The following is an 18,456-nucleotide window of genomic DNA, read 5'->3' as shown; positions in this document are numbered from 1 at the left end:
CGATCAGATTAATGATAGCAATCAAATAAAAGTATAAGCATTATCTCCAGTCTAAAGCAATATCACACCCACATCAACCATCCACATGAATCAGCCCAGTAAACTTTGTTATAGCTACTTTCAAGAATGACATGTCAAACCCTAAAATCTCACTGGAAGTAGTGACACTCTTACAAATAAATTAAACCCAATAAAAATAGTCACTCCAATGAATGGTAATTGAGAGAAAATAATGAAGAAGTGATATCACATGCTCTCACCAAGATGAGATAAATATGCCCTCAGCTTAAAAATAATACGATCTCAAGTCAAATAAAAACTGTTAGTCAACCCAATTTATTTATTTATTTTTTTTATATGCACCACTGCATCTTTTTAGCCCATATAACTAGCTTCTACTTCAGATTATAGTTCCCTAAAATCAGGAAGGACTTTTATTAGGATGTAACGTAGGCTAGGGACATGGTTAACAAAGAAAGAAAATAAGGAAAACAAAGTGTATGTTTGAGAAAAATGCAAAGAATTTTTTTTATTTTTTTATTTTTTGGAAGTTGCAAGGTGGATTTCACCTATTATTGTTATTTTTATTCTTTTGAAACAACAACTTTTGTTTTGTTGTTTTTTTTTTTTGTATAACTTCACTGAACAACATAATTATTTACATTTTCTCAAACATAAATAGGTGATGGAACTTATAAGATATCGGATAATACTCCAAATCGGAGTGGGTCAAGATAATAAGTTGACAAAGAAAATGTTTTTTTTTTTTTAAAGGCTCAAAAGGGTTAACTATGGATATTTAATAAAAGGGATGGCTAGAAAGGCTCAAACGGATCAAAGATGGCCTTTCCATCATCTTTTAGGGCTCTAAATAACATTCCATATCTACTAGTTAGATGGGCCTCCAAATGTAGCAACACACTTTTTTTTTCTTTTTTTTTTATTAAGGGTTAACTCAAAAGAAATCTAGAGATCGTGTATACAATAATAAACTGTTAAGCTGTATAAAGAATGGGCAAAAGGGTTACTCTCCAAGAAAAATGATAGGCTCAAAAACTCACTTGGTACTTATTATGACATGTTCATTCCTTCAAGCAACGCATATTTGTCTCCGACATCAACATGTAGAGTAGCAAATATAATGTAACATCACTTAAGACCAAAGATAATACAAATACTAAAATTTGAAATTAATCATGTCATCTAATGTTAAAACAAATCACATAATTTTTTTTTTTAAAACAACATTCTACCCCCCAACCTATTCTAAACATGAAAGGAAAATATGTATGCAGAGATATGAAAATGATGCATAAAAACTAATTAGAAAATTTACACTTAAAATGATAGAAAACGAAAAATGGTTTTTTTTTTTTAGAAGATGCGTTTCTAGAGGCACTACTCTCCATATTCAGCCATCTTCGACTCAAAAGTTGGAAAATGTATATTTATAGAGGAGAAAATAAAAAGAAGAAGAAAAATGAACATCAAAACTTAATAAAGAAAAAGAATTTTTTTTTTTGAACAATGAAGATGCGTTTCTAGAGTAACTACACTCCATATTCAGCCATCTTCAACACAAAAAGTTAGCGACAATTAGTTTCTATAACAAAAAAATTAGTAAAAACTTAACCAAAATTCCACAATTGTCGACTATTCCCTCCCCCCAACCAGAACGAAACATTGTCCTCAAAGTTTGAAATGAAAGAAGTAGAGTTTAGAAGACATCACCTGGGTGGTGCAACACAGAAAATAATATTTACAAGCGGAGAGTTAAATCTAATTTGTACTTCTTACTGCGGCTACTGTTACCATCATTATGTGGATGCTCCAACACAAAGGTCTAGGGGTCTGGCTCCGGTTTATAAGCTTGTAACAGATCAAGTAGCTCATTAGCAGTGTGAGCACAAATAAAGAGTTTTTTCACATTAGCGGGAATGAAATAGTTTTTTATTGCATGGTTAAGAAATGCGATAAAGCCATCATAAAAGTTATTGACATTTAACAAACCGATGGGTTTTTGGTGGATGTGCAGATGGGCCCAAGATGCTAGCGTGATAAGTGCCTCTAGTGTTGCAAGATCTCCTGGAAGGAAAATAAAAGCATCAGTATGATTAAGCATTTCAGTTATTCTTTCTTGCATACCTGAGACGACTAACTCTTCTCCAGTTGATGAGTCAGACGAACTGCCCAATGGTTTTAAGACTCTTGGGATGATGCCTAACAATTGACTTCCTCTGATAAAAGCTGCTTCTGAGACCATTTTTGATAACCCTCGATTACCTCCTCCATACACCAAGTGTAATTTTCTCGCTGCTATGCTTCGACCAAGATCTATGGCTGCCTCAACGAACTCTTTATGTTTGCCATAGGTAAAACCGGAAAGCACACAAATGTTCTTGAATTGTCTATTGGGAGTAGCTGCCATTGCGATACTTCTAAAAAACAATTTGTGAGTGCTTGACAAAAGATATCACATTTAAGAGTCTCGGTGATAGTGGGTCATGGTTGTGTATGAGGTAATATGTCAGTGTCAAATAACGCGTAAAGCACGTGGCTCGCGAGTCAAAAAGGAAACAGTAAAAAGGAAAAAGTAAACAGTAATAAGAAAAAAAAAGCAAACAGTAATAAAATTATTAAAGACAATAATGCACACAATAAAACAAAAATAACAGTAAAGTAAAATGATATTTACAGGTATTTGCGACTGTGGCTCACATCTTCCTCTGGTTTTACGTCCAGAAACGGCTTGAACACCCTCTATGGGTCGAGGATAGGCTTCCTATCCAGTTTTCTTATAAACTGGCAAACAGGGTCGTTTATAGTCAGATTCCCGAGACTATATCGTGCATGCTCTTTCTGGAATAATGGCCATAACTGGAGAATCGCTCCTTGCACATATCCACTGGGATGCGTTTCAAGAGACAAAAGGATATCATCCAATGACTCCTTATTCAAGCCATCCCTAATGAATTGAATCTTATCTTCCCTGTTATCAGACATCATTCCTAAAGAACATGGGTTTTTATTGCAACTCATTCTGGCACACTTATGACAAGCAACAGAAATTCTTCGAGCTCGTCGTTTTCTTGCATAATTTCCTTTACCACAACCAGACATGTATGCAATAAATTTTGGAGGTAACTCACCTGCCGATCGTACTTTAGCCTCGATTAACCAACGGATGTCAGCAGGTATGTTATTCCTCATGAATAATCGCATGCGTTCGGACCGAGTTTTATAGATTGTAAGGAGGGCATTCTGAGGAAGTGAAGGGAATCGCTTGTGAAGTTTCGCTAGAATCTCGTTTCTGTCCATACCTTCGCCTCAGAATATCAGTTATTATGGGAAACTGAAGTAACCGACTTGATTGTCACGGAGTACCGTTATCCGCCACTTCACCGGGGTAACAAACTAAAGCACAGAAATAGAAAAACAAATTAAAACACACAAAGAAAATTAAAATCGTCCTCTTATTGAATTTACCTCAAGCTCCAACTGGATGTCGTAAACACTTCTCTCAATGTCTCTGAGTTGGCGTTCTAAACCCTCAACATAGGCTACTAACTCTGGTGGTTGTAGAGCCCAAATGCGTTGTGTTTTACAAAATTGAATCTGCCTTTTGAGATGAGTTTTGACACGTTGAAGTGGTTTAAGAATGTTCAGGAGGAACGGTCTAAGTATGAGACTCATGATTAAAAATGATAAGAGAAAACTTAATGGTAAAATAAACACACTTATGCAAAAACAATTTCAATTAGCAAAAGAATAATAATAAAAAGAAAGAAAGAAAAATCAAATCAACGAAAAGAAAAAAAATCAATTCAAATTTGGTGGGTCACTCAAATTTATTTCGGTGTCTTCTTCATGTGGTTGGTACTCTAGATATGGCTTTAATCTTTGACCATTAACTTTAAACGTGACACCGTTCTTTGGGTCTTTAATTTCAATTGCCCCATGTGGAAAAACAGTATGAACAATAAATGGGCCAGACCAACGAGAGCGTAACTTACCTGGGAATAGTTGCAAGCGAGAATTGAATAAAAGCACTTTCTGACCTAGAGTGAACGATTTTCTCATAATTTGCTTATCATGGAAGACTTTCATTCGTTGCTTGTAAATCTTGGCATTTTCGTATGCATCATTGCGAATTTCTTCAAGTTCTGCCAGCTGTAATCTTCTTTCTGAGCTGGCTTGCTACATGTCAAAATTGAATTTCTTGATGGCCCAATATGCACGATGCTCGAGTTCCACAGGTAGGTGGCAAGCTTTTCCATACACTAGCATGTAGGGTGACATCCCAATCGGGGTCTTGAAAGCCATTCTATATTCCCATAAGGCATCATCAAGTCTTAATGACCAATCTTTTCTGTCCGGCCTCACCGTCTTTTCTAATATGTGCTTTATTTCTCGATTGGATATCTCAACTTGGCCACTGGTTTGCGGATGATACGGAGTGGCCACTTTGTGTGTGATTGAATACTTTGTCAAAAGAGCTTTGAATGCTTTGTTACAAAAGTGGGCACCACCATCACTGATTATCGCTCGTGGGAATCCAAAGCGTGAAACAATGTTGCTTTTCAAAAATGCTATCACCACCTTGTGATCATTGGTCCTACATGGAATTGCTTCTACCCATTTCGATACGTAGTCAACAGCAACCAATATGTATTGATGGCCAAAAGATGGGGGAAAGGGTCCTATGAAGTCGATACCCCATACGTCAAAAATTTCAACCATTAAAATTGGATTTAATGGCATCATGTTCCTTCGTGTAATGCTCCCCATTCGTTGACACCTATCACATGAAGAACAGAAAGTGTAAGCATCTCGAAATATAGTTGGCCAATAGAAACCACATTGCAAAACTTTAGTCGCTGTTTTTTTAGCACTGAAATGGCCTCTACAAGCTTGTTCATGGCAGAATGAAAGGATATTCTGAATTTCACTTTCTGGGACACATCGTCTAACAATTTGGTCTGCACAATACTTGAACAAATACGGGTCATCCCAAAAGAAATTCTTTATCTCTGCAAAGAATTTAGCCTTATCTTGCTTGGTCCAATGCTCTGGAAGTTTACCTGTAACAAGATAATTAACTATATCAGCATACCAAGGTAATACTTCCACATTCATTAATTGTTCATCTGGAAATGACTCATTCAATATTAATGGCTCTGTAATTGTGTCAAAATGGAGACGAGAGAGGTGGTCCGCCACAACATTTTCTGTCCCTTTCTTATCTTTGAATTCCAAGTCAAATTCCTGCAAAAGTAACACCCAACGAATTAGTCTGGCTTTTGCATCTTTCTTTGTGAGAAGATATTTAAGAGCAGCATGATTTGTGAACACGATTATTTTACAACCAATGAGATAAGATCGAAATTTCTCTAATGCAAATACTACTGCTAGCATTTCTTTTTCAGTAGTTGAATAGTTCAACTGTGCATCATTTAATGTCATACTAGCATAATAAATAACATGGGGAATTCGATCAACTCTTTGTCCTAATACTGCTCCTACTGCATAATCAGATGCATCACACATTAGCTCAAATTGTAAGCTCCAGTTTGGGGCCTGAATGATGGGTGATGATGTCAACAACTGTTTTAATTTTTCAAACGCCATAAGACATGAATTATTAAAGATAAAAGGTACATCCTTAGCAAGTAAATTGCATAAGGGTCTAGAAACTTTGCTAAAATCTTTAATGAAACGTCTATAGAAACCAGCATGCCCAAGGAAAGATCTTACTTCTCTGACTGTTTTAGGTGGAGGAAGATTAGAAATGAGATCCACCTTGGCTTTGTCAACCTCAATACCTTTGCTTGAAATGATGTGACCGAGAACAATACCTTGTTTTACCATAAAATGACATATCTCCCAATTTAAGACCAAGTTCTTCTCGATACATCTCTGCAGAACTAGTGTTAGATGATGTAAACATTGATCAAACGAGTCACCAAAGACAGAAAAATCATCCATAAAGACTTCAAGGAATCGTTCAACCATATCAGAAAAAATGCTTAGCATGCATCGTTGAAATGTAGCAGGTGCATTACATAATCCAAATGGCATTCTCCTATATGCAAATGTGCCAAAAGGGCAAGTGAAAGTAGTTTTCTCTTGATCTTTTGGTGCTATGGGAATCTGATTATATCCTGAGTAGCCATCTAGAAAGCAATAAAATTCATGGCCTGCTAATCTATCAAGCATTTGATCAATAAATGGTAAAGGAAAATGGTCTTTACGTGTGACAGAATTCAACTTTCTATAATCAATGCATACACGCCATCCTGTAGTTACTCTAGTGGGTATCAATTCATTATCAGCATTCGTAACTACTGTGACTCCTGACTTTTTGGGGACGATTTGTACAGGACTGACCCATGAACTATCAGAAATTGGGTAAATGATACCTGCATCTAATAGCTTAAGGACTTCAATTCTAACAACTTCTTTCATATTAGGATTTAACCAACGTTGCATTTCCCTAGTAGATTTAGCATTTTCATCGAGGTGAATGTAATACATGCAGTCTACTGGATTTATACCTTTTAGGTCTGCTATGGTCCATCCTAATGCCCCTTTGTGCTCTTTCAAAACATCTAACAACTTACCTTTTTGTTCGTCATTGAGGGATGATGAGATGATTACCGGCAGAGTGCTTTCTTCTCCCAAAAATGCATATTCCAGAGTGTTGGGTAATGGTTTGAGCTCGAGTTTCGGTGGTGATTCTGATGATGGGATGAGTTTCTTCTCTGATGGTGCTAGTTGTTCAACTCTTGATTTCTATTTATTAGTGTCCAAGGATGGTGCGGAGTCAAGCAGGGCGTTGACCTCATCGACCGATCTGTCAATATCAAAATTCAAACCAAAGTGAGTTAAACATGTTTGTAAAGGATCATCACTAAGGTTTGAAACAAAAGTATCATCAACTAATGCTTCAATTAAATCCACATCAACAATTCCATCATCTGCACTGTGAGGTTGTTTGGCAATGTTGAAGATGTTCAGCTCCATAGTCATGTTGCCGAAGGACAATTGCATATTTCCAGTCCTGCATTGAATGTGAGCATCCGCAGTTGCCAAGAAAGGTTGGCCTAGAATAATGGGGATGTGCTTCCTTGAATCCTGTATTGGTTGAGTGTCAATTACAATGAAATCAACAGGAAAATAAAACTTGTCTACCTGGATAAACACGTCCTCTACAATACCACGAGGTATTTTTGTGGACCGATCTGCAAGTTGTAACACCACTGGAGTTGGGTGTAATTCTCCCAATCCAAGTTTCACAAATACTGAATAAGGCAACAGATTTACACTAGCTCCTAAATCCAACAAAGCATTCTCAATTGTGTGGTTCCCTATACTACATGAGATAGTGGGGGAGCCTGGGTCTTTGCATTTTAAAGGAATTTTATGTTGGAGTATAGAACTAACGTTTTCTGTTAAAAATGCCTTCTTTTGAACATGCATATTTCTCTTTTTAGTACAAAGGTCTTTAAGAAACTTGGCATAAGATGGAACTTGTTTAATAGCATCAAGCAAAGGGATGTTAACACTTACCTGTTTGAAGATTTCAAGAATCTCACCTGTGGATTTTCCCGTTTTTCCTTTAGCTAACCTTTGAGGAAATGGAGCTTTGGGAACGTATTCTCGTGGGTTAGTTTCTTCTTTCTCCTCCGGTGATGAGTCCTCAACATTCACAGGTACAATTTGGTTTTCTTTTGTCACCGGCATCTCCACTTTGTTGTCAACTTCTTTTCCTTTTCGTAAGGTCATGACTGCTTTGACCTCTCCATGCTGTTGCGGTGAACTGGTACTTGCTTCATGCACTCCTTTAGGATTAGGCACTAGTTGACTTGGAAATTTGCCTTTCTCAACAGTCATCGCCAAGGTCTGAACTGAAGAAGCAAGTTGTCCCACCATCTTCTCGAGGCTTGAAACCGATTGAGCTTGTGAGTTGAAGCCTGCTCTCAACTCATTTCGTAGTCCATCAATGGTACGGTTCTGTTGCTCAATCGTAGAGTGAGTAAGATTCTTGAGATTTTGGAATGAATCCTCCCATGGTCTGGGTTGAGAGTAGTTCTGGTTCTGATTGTATGGTCTAAATGGGGGCTGAGAGGCTTGAGAAATTTGAGGAATTGGTTGCATTGGTGGAGCTGGAGCTGCTGGTCCATTCTGTTGGAGTCCTTGAGACCATGAAAAATTGGGGTGGTCTCTCCATCCAGGGTTATATGTGTTAGAGTATGGGTTGTAATTTGATGGCTTTCTCATTACACCTATGGCATTGGCTTGATCTGAGTATGAGTCATGGTCATGTGGTTCTGTTGATTTAGCAGTCGATAACGATGCTATTTGTCGAGCAAGACCTTCAACTATCTCCTTGACTTCTTTGATTCCCGAAGTTGACTCGCCAATTTGAACCTCATTTACTCCTTTAATTCTTCTAGTATTCCTGAGTGATCGACTCCGTTGTTGGGAATTATCCGCTTGTCGCTGGAAGAATTCCCAAATTTCTGATGCACTTTTTGACATTAGCTCTCCTCCACTTGTTGCCATTAGCTATTCTTGCACATTCGGCAGTAATCCCTCCAAAAAGTATTGGCATTGGTGCCATTTCTCATACCCATGATGTGGACACTTCAAGAGTAGCCCATTGAATCGCTCCCATGTTTCGAAAAATTGCTCGTCCTCTCTCTGGGTAAACTCTGAGATTTCCCTGCGAATAGCATTGGTTTTATGCACTGGGAAATATTTATTTAAAAATTTAGTTACCATTTGTTCCCATGATGAAATGCTATTAGCAGGCAATGTATTAAGCCATGAACGGGCTCTATCCTTTAAAGAAAATGGGAATAATCTGAGTTTAACATCATCGTCTGAAAAATTTTCATATTAAAAGTTTGACAAATGGCATGAAAATCATTCAGATGATTATATGGATCCTCATTTTCTAGGCCATAAAATGTGGGGAGACAATTTAGCACACTAGGTTTTAATTCAAAGCTCCTAGCAGCTACATTTGGGTATCTTATGCATGATGTGCTCAAATTAGCTAAAGGACTGAAGTAGTCCTTAAATGGCCTCTCCTGTGGTTGCAAATCCATTTTATTTTTAATTTGTTTGTGTGTGCGAAGTGTTCTTTCTAGTTCAAGGTCTATAGGTTCAAGATTAGGTAATAATGACCTACGACCATGCATGCAAAACAAATAAAATAAAAATAAAGATAGGAACAAAACAAGTAAAAATAAAGAAGAGGGAGAAATTACAATACTAACCTTATTGCGCTATTATAACCTTACTAAAAAAAATACACAAAAATAAATACGTGAAATAAATTAACTAAAAATTAAATTAATAAAAAAAAATAAAAAAAATTACAAAGAAAAATAAATTGAAAATTAAATCACAGAATTTTAAAGAAGAGAAAAAGAAAAGAAATACTAACCTTTAAATGTAGATTCACTTTTTTTTTTCTTTTTTTTTTAATAATAAAAAAATACAAGAAAATAAATAAAAGAAATTATTCACAAAAATTAATTCTATGAATTAAAATTACTTACCTCTCCGGCAACGGCGCCAAAAACTTGTTGTGCAAATTTTAATGTACTCGCAAGCGCACGAATCTATTGTAGTATAGACTAATGGTGACGATTATCGATCCCACGAGGAGGTGGAGTTTAATTGTGTATAGAATTAATTTTGTAAATGGGTTGTTGGATTTATGGTGGAAATGATTTGGAATATGCTAAAACTTAAATTAAAATGGCAAGAATAAATTCTAAAATTAGAATTGAAATGGCGAGAATAAATTCTAAAATTGGTATTGAAATGGCGAGAATAAATTGACGAGAATTATATTGAAATGACGTACTTGGGTATCTGGATCCGTATCAACATGTATCATGGGCTAAATATTCCTTATTAATGACAATTAAATCATGAGGGGGGAATCCACACCTCATGAACCACGCTCTAATCAATATGGTGCTAAGGGCTTATCGTGCCAAATAATAATAACCTTGTACTAGAGGGCCGGTGAAACCAAGGCAGTACTAGACAAGATTAGTATTATTTGTCGACGAGAAGTCAAAACATCCACAAAAACTAGAGGGGAAGAGAAAATAAATTTACCAAATTAAGCCCATGACACATGTTGAGACTTCACCTTCAACCCAAGCTTGAAAGAAAATTAGCCACTCATAATTGAACTAAGGGCAAAATGAGAATTTATTAAAATACGAAGAAAATACAAGATGGAGAGGGAATTATAGAAAATGGATCCCAAAAATGGATTCAGAGATATCAAATTAGGGGGGAGAGGCCCCCTTTTTATAGATACATGGAGTGAATCATGGCCATCGGATTAAAAACAGTTTGGACGCTCAGGATTGCGCCACGTCATCAGTCAACAGTCCACGGTTTGACCACGCGGATGAACAGTAACACGGTTTGACCCGACTTTGAATAGTAACGCGGTTTGACCCGGATGAACAGTAACGCAGTTTGGTTGAAAATAATCCTGTGTGATGCATGCACCGTACGCGAGATTTTTCGTCCACTGATATGCTGCCACGTCACCATCAACAGTACATAAGAATTTTAGTCCAACAGGATCGTGACACCTCATCAGTCAATGCCACATCATCGGTCAATGCCACGTCATCGATCCGTCTATGTGAACAGTGCCGTGAACAGTAACGTATACAGTCCCGTATACGTGAATAGTACCGTACATGTGAATAGTGTCATTTTTCCTTTTATGCTCCTCCTAAGGTTTTCGACCGTCCTGAGTTCAAAAGTGATGTCTGTTTTGCCATCTGATCTCTCCTTTATTGTGAAATGACTATAATGCCCCTAAAATACATAAATTACTTAATTAAAATAAAACACACGTAATTAAATCACAAGAATGTTAAATACATAAAAGTAAGGGTTGTTAGTAAGACTTGAAATGTAAAATGACGGTTTTCTCCTTTATAAATATGCATTTTCTAACACTCAACAATATACAACACCAAATTGATTTGGTACCAGGTTCTATGTTACCAAATCGACCTCATTATCATATGAGTCCTACCGAACATGAGGAATTAAGGCGACAAGTGGAAGAGTTACTAGAAAAAGGATTTATCCGTGAAAGTCTTAGTCCCTGTGCAGTCCCTGCTTTATTGACTCCAAAGAAAGATGGTTCTTGGAGGATGTGCGTGGACAGTCGAGCTATCAATAAAATTACAGTTCGATATCGTTTTCCAATCCCTCGATTAGATGACTTGTTAGACCAACTCAGCGGAGCAACAATTTTACCAAACTTGATTTGAAAAGTGGCTACCATCAAATTCAAATACGGCCTGGAGATGAATGGAAAACAACTTTTAAAATTTGCGAAGGGTTATACGAGTGGTTGGTAATGCTGTTTGGCTTATCCAATGCTTCGAGTACTTTTATGCGAGTTATAAATCAAGTTCTTCGTCATTTCATTGGAAAGTTTATGCTTATATATAGCACCAGTCACGAGTTACATCTACAACATTTAAGAGAAGTGCTTTCAGCCTTAAGAGCAGCAAGTTTATACACAGCAGTAAACAAGTGTATTTTCTTGAAAGAGAAAGTATTATTTTTGGGATATGTGGTGTCGAAGGATGGTATATCTGTTGATAAATCAAAAGTGGATGCTATTCAAGATTGGCCTCAGCCAACTACTTTATCAGCCACCATAAGTTTCCATGGATTAGCCTCTTTTTACAGGCGATTCATTCCTCATTTCAGTACTATTATGGCACCAATCACGGATTGTATGAAAGGAGGACAATTCTCTTGGACAGAGGCAGCTACTAAGGCATTCAAGATTATCAAAGGAAAGTTGATTACTGTCCCAATACTTGCCCTACCAGATTTTTCGCTCACTTTTGAGGTACATTGTGATGCTTCTAAGGTCAACATTGGAGCTGTTCTTAGCCAACAGGGTAAGCCTATAGCTTATTTCAGTGAGAAGTTGAATAGAGCAAAGGCACACTACATCACTTATGACGTAGAATTTTACGCAGTAGTCCAAGCGTTAAAACATTGGCAACATTATCTAATTCATAAAGACTTTGTTTTATACACTGACCATGCCGCGTTAAAGTACCTCAATAGTCAAGACAAGCTCTCTCACAGACATGCCACGTGGATAACATTCCTTTAACAATTTACTTTTGTGGTGAAGCATACCTCTGGTGAATCCAACCGGGCAGCAGATGCACTTAGTCGACGAACTTCTTTATTGACATAGATGCATAATCAAGTTTTCGGATTTGACACATTTTGAGAGATATATGCTTCTGATCCTTACTTTACTCCTATATTAGAAGACGTTGTTGCAGGGTTTCGCTCAGATTATCATTTACATGACGAATTCCTTTTCAAGAGTAATCAGTTGTGTGTTCCTGACTCAAGTTTGAGATTGAAAATCATTGCAGAGTTACATAACGAAGGGCACATGGGTCGTGACAAAACTCTGGCTCTAATCGCTAACACTTATTTTTGGCCTACTATAAAGCGTGAAGTCTATCACTATGTCGAGACTTGTCGTATTTGTCAAGTTTCCAAGGGCGCAGCAACTAATGCTGGGTTATATATGCCACTGTCGATTCCAACACAACATTGGGCTGACATTAGCATGGATTTTGTTTTAGGATTACCCCGCACTCAGAGGGGTATGGATTCAATATTTTTTGTTGTTGATTGATTCTAAAAAATTACTCACTTCATTGCTTGCAAAAACACTACAGACGCTTTGACTGTTGCTTGTCTATTCTTCAAGGAAGTCTATAGATTGCATGGTTTACCGAGTTCAATAGTATTTTGTTAACCTAAATAATTCTTCATTGATTTTGATGATAACAAACATGATTAAGTTTTAGTTAATCTTTTTAAGAGTTCAACATAATTTTCTCTATCTTTAACAAGCCTCATAAAGAATAGTAAAGATTTGGAGTCAAAACAGTCTTCTTCCAATAATAGCTCACTGCAGGAGTTTTTGTGGAAAACGGCTAACCGACAGTTGTGATTAACGACTCGCCGATATCAACCAGAACTGAAGTATAGCCTCTGAACCTAAACGGCAATCCGACAGTTGTGATAAACGGCTCGCCGATATCAACCAGAACTGAAGTATAGCCTCTGGACCTAAACGGCAAACCGACAGTTTTGATAAACGGCTCACCGATATCAACCAGTAGCCTCTGGACCTAAACGGTGATCCGACAAATTTGATAAACGGCTCGCCGATAGCAACCAGAAGTGAAGGGTAGCCTCTGGACATAAACGGCGATCCGACATCTAGTTAACGGCGATCCGACAATTTGAAAAATCAGCCCAATGGTCATATTGACCAGTCAAACGGCGATCCGATATCTATCTAGCGGTGATCCGACAGTGTGCAGACAATCTATAACGGCTAGTTTTCAGCTGCAGCTATAAATAAGCTCATTCAAATTCAAACAAAGATTGATCACAACACGACCTTTGAGCAAATATTCGAGAATACAATCTTCATAAAGCTTAAAATACTTTCTTGCTTCATCCATTCACATATTAAGCATCATTGTGTAATCTTATATATTGTGAGAGGCAAAACAAATTTGTAATCTTTTACTCTGAGTGATTATAAGTGTTGGGATACACTTGGGTTAAGAGATTGGGGATAATCTCTTGTTGTAAAGGTTTATTGACACCTTGGAAGTCAAGTGTAAGCATTTGAAGCCTTGGCGGCTTGCTTAGTGGAATCCTCAAGCCCGGAAAGCTTGGAGGCGTGGACGTAGGCGAGGTTGGCCGAACCACGTAAAAATCTCTGTGTTTGAATCCCTTTTCCCTTATCTTTTTATATTGCGATCAACTTAATTGTTATTGCTTTTAATTTTGATTATATTTGCATTAAGTTTTTCTTTATAAATTGAATAATTTTTAGAATCCCAATTCACCCCCCCTTCTTGGGTTGCATACTTGTATTTCATATTTGACCGGGATACACGATTTCTTAGCCATTTTTGGAAGACATTATGGAAGTTGACTAACACTTGCCTGAATTTTAGTAGTGCTTACCATCCACAAACAGACGGTCAAACTAAAGTTGTCAACTGCTCTTTAGGAAACGATTTATGTAGTCTAGTTGGCGATAACCTGAAGATGTGGGATCAGAATTTATATCAAGTCGAGTTTGCTTATAACCGTACAGTTAAGCGTAGTACTGGTTTAAGCCCTTTTCAGGTGAATTACGGATATAATCCATGAGCTCCCATCGACTTGGTTCCAGTTCCAGATTTAGTTCGCAAAAGCGGTAAAGAAGAAGACTTTATTGAGCAGCTTCAGAAGATTCATGAAACTACGCAAGAGTCTCAGTTGGTGAGTACAACAAGCTTTCTACCAGGAAAATCGGCCCTTTGGAGATTATAGAGAAGATAAATCCTAATGCCTACAAATTAAAGCTTCCTAGTCATATCCGCACCGCAGATGTATTTAATGTCAAGCATCTTATTCCTTACAGAGGTGATCATGATGAAGATGTTGTTGCTGGCAATCCGAATTCGAGGGTGAATTCTCTCCACCCTGGGGAGAATGATGAAGAGTGAGAATCCATATTATACTAGGATTAGTTTCCTTATTAACTAAAGTTTAAGACTTTTAAATTCCTTTCTAATTTGGAATTTTGTTTCCCTTTCAATTTAGGATTTTGTTTTTACTTCATGAATTAGGATAATTACTACTACTATAAATATCTCCCTCTTGTAGCCTTTGAAGGCATAATTTTGAGTTTAATAATATTTTAACTTTTAAATCTCTTTATAACTATTTGAACAGTTAATTCTCGGTATTCTGCGGAATCAACGAGTCTTAACCTCTAAATTCACGGTATTCTTTTGAATCAACATAAATTTAATTGTTCTTTTGTTCAGATATTCTCTAAAATCAACAAAATATTTTGAACATTAAACTTCTGCTGCATCACGTTACAAGTATTGGGCTACCAATCAGGTCGAATAAATTGTATTTGGGATCTAGAGACGGCACGGTTAGGGTTTGGGACTGTGAATCGGGCCAGTGTGTCAAGATTATCAACAACGGGGCGGAAATCGGTTGTTTGATTTGTGAAGGTTCGTGGGTTTTTATCGGTTTGCCTAATGCCGTTAAAGCTTGGAGAGTTAACACGGCTAACAATGATTGTGATGAGGCGTTTGTTCTCGACGGACCAATTGGGCAAGTTAATGCTTTGGTGGTGTATAATGATCTTTTGTTTGCTGGTTCTGAAGATGGTGCAATTAGGGTTTGGAATGTTGAGGATTTGGAGTGTGTTCAGACACTATGTGGGGGGCATAGTGATGCTGTGATGTCTTTGCTCTTCTGGGATGAGTATTTGTTCTCATGTTCTTTGGACAAGACCATCAAAATATGATGGAGTGCTAACCAAGATGGCAGATTTGAGGCTGTTTACACGAACAATATGGTGTTGTGTCACTTTTTGGGATGCTTGATGCCAAGGCTAAACCTGTCTTGTTCGCATCATGTTGTAAGGACTCTGTAATTCGCCTATACGAGCTGGCATCCTTCAAATTGAGGGCAAGGTTGTTTTGGAGAAGAGAAGTTGAAGCTGTTCAAATTGGTCCTGATGGGCTGTTTTTTCTTAGAGACAGAAGTGTTGGGGAAAAATTAGGTTTTTAAAATTTTTATAAAACCTTTTGAAGATCACTCTCATATAATATATAAGAATTCGTATTCTAGAAATCGTACCTTGAAAATCCGAGTTGGCTTTTTCCGCTGAAGTGATTTAGGCTCCTAGATCACGATCTGCCACCACCACTCCTGTTAGATCACGATCCGTCACCACCACGCTTGTTAGATCACGAACTGTCACCAATGATCTTCCAGGTTATGACTCAGGTTCGATCTGCACTTAACGTGTGGGCGCCTTTATCACTACCAAAGCAACTAGTACGAGAAAATGTTTCTCTCAACAATAGAGAGAAAAATCTTATTCTCTGATCTGTATAAAGTGGCTTCTTTATTTTCTTTAGAGAAAATAAGCTTTTTATATCACCCTTTAGTGAAAACCCTAGGCTCCAAATAATTCAAAAAACAAAACCCACGTTATTTGTTTTTTCAATAAGGGACCCACCTTGTAAAATAACATAAGGCCCCTTACACAAAAGCTAATTAAATGGAGCCTCCCACTAAATGATATATTTAGGCTTTTGAACCAAATAGCTAGTTATCTTACTTATTAGTCCAATAGTGGTGCAGTCAATTAAATGAGCTAACCTGGGGATCATTTGGGAACATACAATAGTGGCTACAATAATTAGGCCTGTAATTAAACTAGCCCAATTATTTAATTCCAAATCTACTCCACTAAAAGATTGGAACTGACTTCCATAATTGTATGCTCGAATAATAATTCGTCCCAAGCCACATTGATTTCTTTACTGCACAATCCTTTGTACCACATCGTTAATTAAATTGATATCTCAACTGTCCAATCAATTTAATAACATCTTATTCCTTGATCTTTACTGGTTTTCTCTAATGATCATTTTCAACATACTAAATATGTTGACACACTCTGGCCAGAGAATTCTATGATCAAGTACCGAAAACCTATCAAGAGATGTGTTGTACAAATTCTATATTGTTAATCCATAACTCCAATACTCATAATTGCTCCCACCAAGATACCAGGTAATCTTGACCACAAGGATGTGTTGTGCCCATTGGTAACTCAAAATGAAATAACAATCACAATCATGAAATCATAATTAACTCAAGATTAAGATTACAGTAAAATCAACGCCTATGAGATTTAATAAGTCTGACAGTTATTACAAAGTTAATTAAATCTCATATGTGATCCTGTTCAATGTAGTCGTACTACATCAATAAATTCATACATGATTAAGACAAATCATTCAATGAATTTATTACAGTCTATACCTAAATAAAGTGCCCAACTTTATTTATCAACTGCGAACTAAATTTATTTAATCATAAGATAACTTGTATTTATGTCTTCTGTGAATGCACATGGTGATCACATAAATACATATAATATGATTAAATGGACTTTAATACAAATATTAATGCAATTAAGATATTTGAATAAAATACCTCATTTATTTTATTAATAAGAAAAATTATTTATTACAATTAAATAAACACATAAGCTTTTAAAGAGCATATTTTCCCAACAAGAAGTGGTTCAGTGGTGTTTGGAAGTGGTAGTTGTTGGCAAAGCAACAGAAAGTGGACACTCAGTGACAGTTATATGTATATTCAGAGTACTAAAACTTGTACAAACACTACATGTAATTGTCAATTTTGTGGATATGGTAATACCACTGAGATAGACTGATCTCTTCTCATTTTGCATAAAGGCTTTGTTGCATTTACATAATCACCACCTCTCAACTATTTTTCAACAAAATCTATTTTAAATTCTGCAACTGTACTGTCTTCTTTTTTGTTAATCTTTATCATTCAAAACTAATAGAAACAATTTCTTGCACAACAAAATCTATTTGGAGGCTTCAAAGGAAAAGGGTTTTGTATTGCACTCACAAAATTTTCTAACGATAACAAATTCCCCAAACCCCCTTCTCATTCTCTGTTCTTTGTTGAATCTTTCAATCCTTGAGCAGGTTTTCAAAACTCTCTTCAAACAATCAATCAAAACACACAAAATGACAAAGAAGAAGTTTTAAGTTTGAATAAGATAAACACAAAGGCTTTGTTGAGGAAGAGGAAGCTCCATCTTGTTTTAGGTTTAGACCATAATCTAGTCCACTGTCGAAGGATTAAAAGCCTCTCAACTGGAAATAAATATTTGAAGAAGCAAGTTCATTCTTTCAGAACCAGTTTATTCCAGGTGGATGATGACAATTTGGCGAAGTTGAGGCCATTTGTTCGCACTTTTCTTGAACAAGACAGTAGCCCGATTGAGATGTATGCATGCACCATGGGTATCTGATGTTACACTAAGAAGGCTGTCAAGCTACGGGATCCAGATTCCATATACTTCAGTTCCCGGATCATTGTTCCTGAAGACTTCCAGAGAAAAGATTAGAAGAATCCGATCTTAGTACTAGGCCAAGAGATCAGCACTGTTATTCTTGATGCACTGAGTGTGTGTGGGGTGATCAAACTGAGAACTTGATAGCTGTGGGAAAATATGACTAGTTTACAGATAGAGAGGTGATTGGAATCACAAATCTTACTCTGAGACATCGACTGATGAAAGAGAGAATGATGGCGCATTAGCAAACATTCTGAGTGTTCTGAAAACAGTCCATAAAATGTATTTTGACAGTGTTCGCGTAAGAAAATTCGTGGTGGGACTCTTAAGGGGTGTACTTAGCTCTTTAGTGATGTCAAGGATTTTATTCGAAGCAGTTCAAGGACAGAGGAGACGGGAGCAACATG

General features: G+C 36.9%; 1 non-coding gene across 1 annotated transcript; it reads left to right on the top strand.

The window, feature by feature from the left end:
* Window positions 1-8,629: 8,629 nt before the first annotated feature.
* Window positions 8,630-8,733, top strand: LOC112096552. Its single transcript, XR_002904453.1, has one exon. It is a non-coding gene; the product is annotated as a small nucleolar RNA R71 (small nucleolar RNA).
* The last annotated feature ends 9,723 nt before the right edge of the window (window positions 8,734-18,456 follow it).

This window comes from Citrus clementina, unplaced genomic scaffold (genome assembly GCF_000493195.1).
Source record: "Citrus clementina cultivar Clemenules unplaced genomic scaffold, Citrus_clementina_v1.0 scaffold_8, whole genome shotgun sequence".
NCBI classification, from domain to species: Eukaryota; Viridiplantae; Streptophyta; class Magnoliopsida; order Sapindales; family Rutaceae; genus Citrus; species Citrus x clementina.
Note: the sequence above shows the minus strand (reverse complement) of the source record. Positions and strands in the feature narration are given on the sequence as shown.